This window comes from Ranitomeya variabilis, chromosome 2 (genome assembly GCF_051348905.1).
Source record: "Ranitomeya variabilis isolate aRanVar5 chromosome 2, aRanVar5.hap1, whole genome shotgun sequence".
Taxonomy (NCBI): Eukaryota; Metazoa; Chordata; class Amphibia; order Anura; family Dendrobatidae; genus Ranitomeya; species Ranitomeya variabilis.
This window is the reverse complement of record NC_135233.1, coordinates 262614766-262626137: the sequence shown is the minus strand read 5'-3', so window position 1 is coordinate 262626137 and position 11372 is coordinate 262614766.

The following is an 11372-nucleotide window of genomic DNA, read 5'->3' as shown; positions in this document are numbered from 1 at the left end:
CAGTACCCTCTTTTCTATAAGGCCTCTTTCACACTTGCGTCGTTTGGCATCCGTCGCAATCTGTCGTTTTGGGAAAAAAACAGATCCTGCAAATGTGCTCACAGGATCTGTTTTTTTCCCATAGACTTGTATTAGCGATAGATCGCGACGGATGGCCACATGTCGCATCCATCATGCAACGGATCCGTCGTGTTTTGGCGGACCGTCGGCACGAAAAAACATTCAAGTGAACGTCTTTTTGTCTGTCGCGTCCGCCATTTTCTACCGCACATGCGCGGCCGAAACTCCGCCCCCTCCTCCCCGGACTTCAGAATGGGCAGTGGATGCGTTGAAAAACTACATCCGCTGCCCACGTCGCGCACAAATTTCACAACGTGCGTCGATACGTCAGCCCAACGCATAGCGACGGACCCGTACCGACGCAAGTGTGAAAGTAGCCTAAGGGACATTACCTCCCTCTCTAGGGCTCCCTGATTTGCCCGAGTGCTGATCTTTCGTGATCACACATCTTTCTGGGGGAAGAGTACAAAATTCTCATTTTAACCCTTCTACTAAGGTGTCTAATATCCATGGGCTTATGGAAATCCTCTCCCAGGCAGGAAGAAACTCTCAGCCTTCCACTTACCTAGGCTCTAGCAGCATTGTCTCCCCAGCTTTTTATAGAATCCAGAAAAAAAACTGTCCCCTTGCGAGGTCTTACCTTTATTCCTGGACTCCTTCCACTTTGGGTCCCTTTGCCTAGGAACCGTCCCTTGTGTGTTATTTCTTGATGTACAAAAAAGTCTTTTCAATTTTGGGGTCCTGGTTTGTAGGAACCCTTTTTTCCTTTTTTTCGAATCTCGTCCAAGGCTGACCCGACGAGATATTCACCCTTGAAGGGAATGCCGCAGAGCCTAGAGTTAGTCCAATTTTTTGGCTAAAGGGCCCTTCTAGCTGAATTTGAGAAAGCACATGCACACATGTCAACTGGACTGAGTCCACCGAGGCATCTGAAGGGAAATCTGCCGCTTTTGTTATGTTTGGAAGACTGGCAAGCTATTGCTCTTGTGCATTTGTTTCTAATCTGCCCCTCTAGTTGGCTAAGCAACACTCTCAGAGATCTCGCCATACATGTGGCTGCTATATTTGGCTTAAAGGGTGCTGCCCCAGACTCCCTTCAGAGTTTTCTGCTTCCCTATCATGTGGATTCTTTAAAAGCCCTGCATCGACGAACAGGAGAGCCATATTACGGGACACTTTGCATACTGCCACATCTATTTTGGGCACTTTGTCCCAGATTTCCTTTTAATCTCTTTTGGGATAAAAGTTTTCCTGTCTGGCTTTTACATAGTTTACATAGTTATTAAGGTTGAAGGAAGACTGTAAGTCCATCTAGTTCAACCCATAGCCTAACCTAACATGCCCTAACATGTTGATCCAGGGGAAGGCAAAAAAAACCCATGTGGCAATGAGTAACTCCACCATGGGGAAAAAAATTCCTTCCCGACTCCACATACGGCAATCAGACTAGTTCCCTGGATCAACGCCTTATCAAGGAATCTAGTGTATATACCCTGTAACATTATACTTTTCCAGAAAGGTATCCAGTCCCCTCTTAAATTTAATTAATGAATCACTCATTACAACATCATACGGCAGAGAGTTCCATAGTCTCACTGCTCTTACAGTAAAGAATCCGCGTCTGTTATTATGCTTAAACCTTCTTTCCTCCAGACGTAGAGGATGCCCCCTTGTCCCTGTCTCAGGTCTATGATTAAAAAGATCATCAGAAAGGTCTTTGTACTGTCCCCTCATATATTTATACATTAACATAAGATCACCCCTTAGTCTTCGTTTTTCCAAACTAAATAGCCCCAAGTGTAATAACCTATCTTGGTATTGCAGACTCCCCAGTCCTCTAATAACCTTGGTCGCTCTTCTCTGCACCCGCTCCAGTTCAGCTATGTCTTTCTTATACACCGGAGACCAGAACTGTGCACAGTATTCTAAGTGTGGTCGAACTAGTGACTTGTATAGAGGTAAAATGATGTTCTCCTCATGAGCATCTATGCCTCTTTTAATACATCCCATTATTTTATTTGCCTTTGTAGCAGCTGCCTGACACTGGCCACTGAATATGAGTTTGTCATCCACCCATACACCCAGGTCTTTTTCATTGACGGTTTTGCCCAGAGTTTTAGAATTAAGCACATAGTTATACATCTTATTACTTCTACCCAAGTGCATGACCTTACATTTATCCCCATTAAAGCTCATTTGCCATTTATCAGCCCAAGCTTCTAGTTTACATAAATCATCCTGTAATATAAAATTGTCCTCCCCTGTATTGATTACCCTGCAGAGTTTAGTGTCATCTGCAAATATTGAAATTCTACTCTGAATGCCCCCTACAAGGTCATTAATAAATATGTTAAAAAGAAGAGGGCCCAATACTGACCCCTGTGGTACCCCACTGCTAACCGTGACCCAGTCCGAGTGTGCTCCATTAATAACCACCCTTTGTTTCCTATCCCTGAGCCAGCTCTCAACCCACTTACACATATTTTCCCCTATCCCCATTACTCTCATTTTATGTAACAACCTTTTGTGTGGCACCGTATCAAAAGCTTTGGAAAAGTCCATATATACTACGTCCACTGGGTTCCCTTGGTCCAGTCCGGAACTTACCTCTTCATAGAAGCTGATCAAATTAGTCTGACATGAACGGTCCCTAGTAAACCCGTGCTGATACTGGGTCATGAGGTTATTCCTCTTCAGATACTCCAGCATAGCATCCCTTAGAATGCCCTCCAGGATTTTACCCACAGTAGAGGTTAAACTTACTGGCCTATAATTACCGAGTTCAGTTTTTGCCCCTTTTTTGAATATTGGCACCACATTTGCTATACGCCAGTTCTGTGGTACAGACCCTGTTATTATGGAGTCTTTAAAGATTAAAAATAATGGTCTATCAATGACTGTACTTAGTTCCTGCAGTACTCGGGGGTGTATCCCATCCGGGCCCGGAGATTTGTAAATTTTAGTTATTTTTAGACGCCGCTGTACTTCCTGCTGGGTTAAGCATGTGACATTTAATGGGGAATCTTTATCACTAGTCATTTTGTCTGCCATGGGATTTTCTTTTGTAAATACTGATGAAAAAAAGTCATTTAGCATATTGGCTTTTTCCTCATCCTCATCCACCATTTCACCCAGACTACTTTTAAGGGGGCCAACACTGTCATTTTTTAGTTTCTTACTATTTATATTTGTGAGGCTATGTTCTTATGGACATGGAAACATTTATGCATCCTGATCTCTAGTCCCCCGACCATTAGATCCTGCATGGATCTTGGTGCATTAATTTCTTCTACCTTCAATGTTGCCCTAACTGCCTTCACCAGTTTGCTCATGTCTTCTGCTGGGAAACAAGATTGATTTCCGCAGCTGTCGGAAGAGGATGATGAGGCATCTGAATAGTAACCGCCTAGTTCTCAATCCTCTATTTCTTCCTCTGTGCAACAGTTCACACTGGTCTTTCTTGCTGAGGTGGTGGCGTTAATCTCCTTTAAACATTTTCATATTTGCCATGAGGGAAGGGGACTCTTCTGCTAGGGTTCTTTCGATGCACAATTTGCACAGCATTTTAGTGTAAGCGAGCGCTAATCTATACTTGCATAACGCACATTCCTTGTGCTTAGACTTTGAATGCGCTTTTCTAGGCCTATCCTATAAAACAAAAATACAATTTATCCAGTGATCAACCCTGACTCACCCCAGTTGACTACCGAGGTCGGAGGGGTTGCTTTTGTATGTTCCCCAGGCTGGCTGTTGTCCTCCATTTGGAATACCTCTTGCAGCATGGTTTTGAGGTAAGGGGAGGTTTTATTCTCCATCACCTCTCTGGGTCCATCCCGGATCGATTCAGGAGTAGGCTAGAAATGTGTCCTGCTCTCACCCTGCACCTCTATTCTGGATAATGCTGCTCCTATCCAGGGACGCTCTGAGCCATATTAGCCTTGCCCCCGGAACGGACGTCACTCACTTTGCCAGCTCCAAGGGATGCACCGTGCCCAGTCAGGCAGTTTTCCCAGGAGAGATGACCCTGCTTCCTGTGTTCACCGTTGTTGCCGTCAGGGACCTCTGGATGCCGACCTAACTCGGCGATGCTGGCATCTTGGCCGCAGGTAGGATCTTCACTCCCCCGCAGCACCGGAGAGCTGTAGGGTTTCCTTCAAGGACAGTAAACTACTGAAGCGTACTGGAGGGCTCCATCTTTTAACGTTGTAGGGTTTCATGTCCTTGGGGGTCAGATCCTCTCTCTCCATGGTGGTGTCTTGTGGAATAGGAAAAGCGGTGTTTTTAAAGTCTGAGGTTTTATTTGAAAATCTTGTCATGCCATTTGGGTTATCCAGTGCACCTGCTGGATTTCAAAATTTTATGAATTATATTTTCTCTGACTGCATTGGAAGATTTCTTGTGATTTTGCTGGATGATATTCAAATTTTCTTGCTCAATTTAGACTCTCACCAGAAACATGTCCATGTAGTATTACAAAGGTTGAGGGAAAACTCTGTTTGCTAAATTAGAGAAAAGTGTTTTCTGTTCAGGAAATTTTGTTCCTGGGGTTTAGTTATCAACAGAAGGGTTTAAAAAGATGGAACACTGGGAAGGTGCAGGCCATAATTGATTGGGTTTAACCTCGTGATCTTAAAGCATTGCAATGGATTTGCCATCTAGTATAGAAAATTCATCAAGGGTTTTTCTCAAATTGCTAAACCTCAAACTGACCTTACATGTAAGGTCGCAGATCTCAAAGTTTGGTCGCCGGATGCCATTAAGGCTCTTGAAAGATTAAAATATTCATGTCTACTCCTGTTCTCATTCAACCCAATCTCCAAGAGTCTTTGGAGTTGGATGCTTCAGAGGTCAGGCTAGGAGCAGTATTATCACAGGGGACTAAAACTCTTAACAAATCTATGTCCATGTGCATTTTTTTCTAAAAAATTCTCATCTGCTGTAATAAATTATAATGTTGGGAATCGTGAATTACTTTGTTATATTGGCCTCAAGTTCACCAAGTTACTGTGGTCACTGATCATAATCTAGCTTGCACTGAATCAGTTAAACAACTCCCAGACAGCCCAGGCAGTCCTGGATTTTACCTAGGTTCAATTTCACATTCAAGCCAGGGTCCAAAAATGTGAAAGCTGACATATCTCGCAGTCTTGATTCAGTTTCTCCTCCAGAACATCTGTCCTCCATTCTTCCTCAGGGCATAGTGGCTCCCATGGTATCCTCGTAGTTGGAAGCAGAAATCAGTAAAGTCCAGTCATTGGTGCCTTCTGCTACTCCAGGGTCCAATTTATTTGTGCCTGTGTATCTAAGATTGTATCGGTTATAGGAGTTTCATGATTTCGTCTTGAGTGGTCATACACTGAAAGCCATTGCTAGACTATTTGGTGGCAGTCTGTGACTAATGAAATGTTTTTGTGTCCGCTTGTAAAGTTTGCACATGTGCTAAACTCTTATCATAACTGGCTGGGGAATTGATTTCATTGAAAATTCCAGAAAGACCATGGACTCATCTGTCCAATTATTTCAACACTTACTTGAGTCCATCAGATGCGAAAACTTTTATTTGGGTGGTGATTGACCGATTCAGCAAACAGACTCATTATATTAATTTGTCAGGATTACCTAATGCAGAAATGGCATCATTGGCTCGCTCTTATCTGCATCTCAAAAACATTTCTAGAATTCGCCCTTTTCTTACTTTCGACTCTGCAAAAACTCTTACTGTTTCACTCATTCATTCTCGTCTGGACTATTGTAACTCTCTCCTAAACAGCCGCCCTCTTACCAAACTCTCCCGGCTCCAATCTGTACTGAATGCTGCTGCCAGGATCATATTCCTCACCAACCGTTACACCGATGCCTCCACCCTGTGCAAGTCATTACACTGGTTACCCATCCACTCCAGAATCCAGTACAAAACTATTACCCTCATTCACAAAGCACTCCATGGCTCAGCACCACCCTACATCTCCTCCCTGGTCTCAGCCTACCACCCTACCTGTGCTCTCCGTCCTGTTAATGACCTGAGGTTAGCATCCTCAATAACCAGAACCTCCCACTCCCGTTTCCAAGACTTTTCACGTGCTTCGACAATTCTTTTGAATGCACTACCCAGGATAATATGATTAATCCCCAATCTCCACAGTTTTAAGTGTGCCCTAAAAACGCATTTGTTCAGACTGGCCCACCGCCTCAACGCATTAACCTAATCATCCCTGTGTGGCCTACTCATATAAGTTAAACCAAAATCAGGTTCCTCGCATCATGTTCTCATACAATTTATGCAGTTAATAGCCCTCTGTGTCTGTACTGCTACATACTTAGGCTGTTAACTGGTTCATGCAGCTTTACATGAACACTTGATCCTTACACTACGGCTGGTCCAAACAAGGAAAGTAATTGTTACCATCCACCTCTCGTGTCTCCCCTTTTTCCTCATAGTTTGTAAGCTTGCGAGCAGGGCCCTCACTCCTCTTGGTATCTGTTTTTGTTTGAATTGTGATTTTTGTTATGCTGTAATGTCTGTAGTCTGTACAAATCCACTCTATAATTTGTAAAGCGCTGCGGAATAGGTTGGCGCTATATAAATAAAATTATTATTATGCAGAAATACTCTCCAGGTTGTTGATTTCTCATATTGTAAGGTTACATGGGATCCATCTTAACTTTGTGTCTGATAGGAGAGAGCTTTTTGTAGTAAATATGGAATTGTCATTTTCCTCTGCCTACCACCCTGAAACCAACGTTATGACAAGTCAGGCTTTGGAACAAATTTTAAGGTGCTTGGTGGCGGATCAGTATGAGGACTGGTCCTCATTTTTACCTCCTGCTGCATTTGCCTTTAACAGTTGGGTCAGTTAGTCTACTGTGATCTCGTCATTTTTCTGCAATTATGGTTATTATCTCCATTTTGGGGCATTTTCTAGAATTAGTTCTGAATGTTCTGTGGTGGATGTCACCATACAGAATGTTGGGAATGGCTTCAAAAAAATATTGTGAAGGCTCAGATTTGCCAAAAAATGAAGGTAAATAGAAAATGTTCAGCGTGTACCGTCTTTAAGGTAGGTAGGTTTAGTTGATATCTAAAAATATTAAACTTAAAGTGCCAATGGCAAAGTTAGATCCAAAGTTTATTCTTCCATATGAGATTCTGGTGGTGGTCAACATGGTGACGTGTAGATTGACGCTTCCTCTGTCTCATCGGATTCCTAATGTTTTCTATAGATCCCTACTAAAGGAGTTTGTCCCGGCAGGGTCTCCCTTCTACGGTTTCGGTCAATGGTGGCTTAAAGAATGAGGTTCAGAGGATCATGTATTCTTGAAGGGTCCCAAATACCCTCCAATACCTCATCCACTTGAGGGGATGCAGACTTGAGGAGATTCTGGTCCCCAGGCTAAGGTGTAAATACCAGTTAGTCAGGACATTCCATTTGAAATTTCTGGAGCCCCCAACCCCCAAGAAGAGGGGGTACTATCACAATCCCACTGCTCCCTGTGCCCTAAGGACATAGTGAGCGACAGCTCAGCTGTCCTATGGATTGCAGGGACATTCCGGGCTGTCAGCATTGTCAGTGACAGCTCAGCTGCCTTATAGTATGCAGAGGCGTGCTAGACTGTCAGTTTTGTGTATGGATTTCCATACAGCCCAATTAGGTCGGCACTGCTGGAAATCTTCCAGGTATTGCTTGGCTATTTAGCTGGCTGGCTATGCTTGGGCTATTGCCAGTCGTAAAATTTCAGGTCAGTATTGTGCTGCTCAATGTTCTGATCATTGTTGCCAAACCTTGGATTTGCCTTTTGACTACCAGTTGGTATTCCCCCCTTTTGCCTTGATGGACTGTGACCTTGACTATACCTTTGTCCATTCCTTCTGTTTAAGGAAGCTTTTGACCTTGGACTCCATGACTTCCCCGACTCACTGCCCAGCATCTTAACTCTCAGCAGGAGCCCTCAGCTTTACGGTCTCCCTGAACAAACTTACTGATCCTGGATTCATGGTTGTCAAATTCATTTGTCATGGTTCTGATAAATGAGGCCAACAACTGAAAAAAATGCCTCAGAGGAAAACACCGGGGAATCCTCAGGCAAAGCAAATGCCCAAGCCAGTGGATCCCCATGGAGTAAAGACAAAATAATGCCCACTTGTTGACTCAGACCCAGCGGAGACAGGACTAGGCGAAAGTAGGAATTAGTCCTACCGGTAATTGTATTTCCAGGAGTCTATCATGACAGCACACCAGGAGGTAGTCCTTCTTATCCTCTAGGGACAGGAAACACAACATTAAAAGTCCCCCCCCACCTTACTTCACCCTCAGTGTCTTTACCAATCACCACACCAGGATGGATGCAACTCAATTTTATTGAATTCCGTTACACAAATGTTAACTTCACATAAGTACAAAGAATTCAAGGGAGGGAACGCAGCGGTGCTGTCATAATGGACTTCTGGAAATACAATTACCGGTAGAACGAATTCCTACTTTCCAGGGCGCCCCTACTGACAGCACACCAGGAGTAATACCAAATAAGTGGATTTAGGGAGGGACTAATGCCTGAAGGACTTTCCTTCCATAGGCCATCTGTTGCCCAGATAACACATCCAACTTGTAATGTCTAAAAAAAGATGTTCAGGCTGGAGAACGATGTGGCCCTACAAATCTGGTCCTCCAAGACGTCTGCCTGTTCAACCAACGAAAAGGAGATCGCACTTGTTGAATGCGCTTTAATACATATCCAATGTCACCTTTGAAGTCTTCTTGCCTTTATTTTAACGCAAATTGGATGAGGAGGTTTGAATCCTGCCTGCAACCTTTGGTAGCCTCCCCATACTGTATAACCTCCTGTCTTACATCGAGTGAATGAAACATTTGTTCCTTCCGTTTATTTGGACGTTGGCAAAAAGGAAGGTAAGATAATCTGCTGATTCAAGTTGGCACTGGACACCACTTTCAGAAGAAACGGTGGGTCTAGTCCAAGTATGATAGAGATCCTTATCTACGCATACTGGAAGATCGTAACAGACAGGGCATGAATTTCCACTACTCTTTTTGCCAAAGTGATGCCTACCAAGAAACTGGTCTTCAGGGAAAGCATTTTGATGCTAATGTCCTTCTGGGGTTCATAAGGAAACCTACAGTTAGGTCCATATATATTTGGACAGAGACAACATTTTTCTCATTTTGGTTATAGACGTTACCACAATGAATTTTAAACAAAACAATTCAGATGCAGTTGAAGTTCAGACTTTCAGCTTTCATTTGAGGGTATCCACATTAAAATTGGATGAAGGGTTTAGGAGTTTCAGCTCCTTAATATGTGCCACCGTTTTTAAAGGGACCAAAAGGATTTGGACACATTCAATAATTTTAAATAAAATGTTTATTTTTAATACTTGGCTGAAAACCAGTGGCGTAACTACAAAGTTATGGGCCCCGGTGCGAACTTCCAAATGGGGCCCCCCCTGCCATAAAATTCAATGTAAGCCCCATAGAATACAATGCAGCCCCCCTCATAGTATAATGCAGCCCCTCCATACAGGGGCAGTGACAAAGACACGAGCAAATGGTGACGAGGGGGCAGAGGAGAGGGAACAAGGGGGCAAGGAAGACAGGCACTAGGGGACACATGGGGGCTAGGAGGCAGGGGAGAAGGATACAAGGGGTCTAGTGGGCAAGGGAGACTGACACAAGTGGGCAAGGGAGACTGACACACGGGGACAAGGGACAAGCACAAGGGGACAAGGGAGACAGGCACAAGGGGACACATAGGGACTAGTGAGCAAGAGACTGACACAAGGGGACAAGGGATACAAGCACAAGGGGACACACAGGGACAAGTGGGAAAGGGAGACTGACACACAGGGACTAGTGGGCAAAGGAGACTGACACAAGCACAAGGGGACAAAGGAGACTGACACAAGCACAAGGGGACAAAGGAGACTGACACAAGCACAAGGGGACATAGGAGACAGGCACATGGGGACACACAGGGACTAATGGGCAAGGGAGACTGGCACACGGGGACACAAGCATAAGGGAGACAGGCTCAAGGGGACACACAGGGACTAATGGGCAAGGGAGACTGGCACACGGGGACAAGGGACACAAGCATAAGGGGACAAGGGAGACAGGCACATGGGGACACACAGGGACTAATGGGCAAGGGAGACTGGCACATGGGGACACAAGCATAAGGGAGACAGGCTCAAGGGGACTCACGGCCCCCTGACCTGCCAGAGCCGCTTGCAGCTGCGACCGTAGTAGTTACGCCGCTGCCTCACACACACACATACTACAGATATCACACACACACTACAGATATCACACACACACATCATACTACAGATATCACACACACCAGTTATTACACACACTACAGATATCACACACACATCATATTACAGATATCACACACACACTACAGATATCACACACACAAACAGACATACTACAGATATCACACACACACACACACACATCATACTACAGATATCACACACACACACACTACAGATACACACACACACACTACAGATATCACACACACACACATACACACACTACAGATATCACACACACACACACACTACAGATATCACACACATCATACTACAGATATCACACACATACTACAGTTATCACACACACACTACAGATACCACACACACACACACCAGAGATACCAGCTCATATACACAACTCACAATCTCCTCTCTGGTACAGGGGTGGCTGATGTAAACCGGCTGCAGCTCCTCAGCTTCTCCTGACTAAGGCTAGTTTCACACTAGCGTCGGGAACAACCCGTCGCTGTGCGTCGGGCCGACGTTCCCGACGCTAGTGTGGTCTCCGCCGCACAACGGGGGCAGCGGATGCATTTTTCCCACGCATCCGCTGCCCCATTGTGAGGTGCGGGGAAGTGCGGGGAGGTGGGGGCGGAGTTCCGGCCGCGCATGCGCGGTCGGAAAAAGTGGACCGTCGGGAGCAAAAAACGTTACATGTAAGGTTTTTTTCTCCTGACGGTCCACTACCACACGCCCAAGCGTCGCAAAACGGACGCGACGTTTGGCAATGCGTCGCAAATGCGTCGCTAATGTTAGTCTATGACGAAAAAACGTATCCAGCAAGAACTTTTGCTGGATGCGTATTTTCGGCAAAACGACGCATTTGCGACGAATTGTAGTTAACGCTAGTGTGAAACTAGCCTAAAGCGGCTCTGTCCCGCACCTCCCCCCTGCTCTCGCCTTCTGTCCCGGGGTTATTTTGGCTTTCTCTTAAAGGGAACCTGTCACCCCGTTTTTTCCGTATGAGATAAAAATA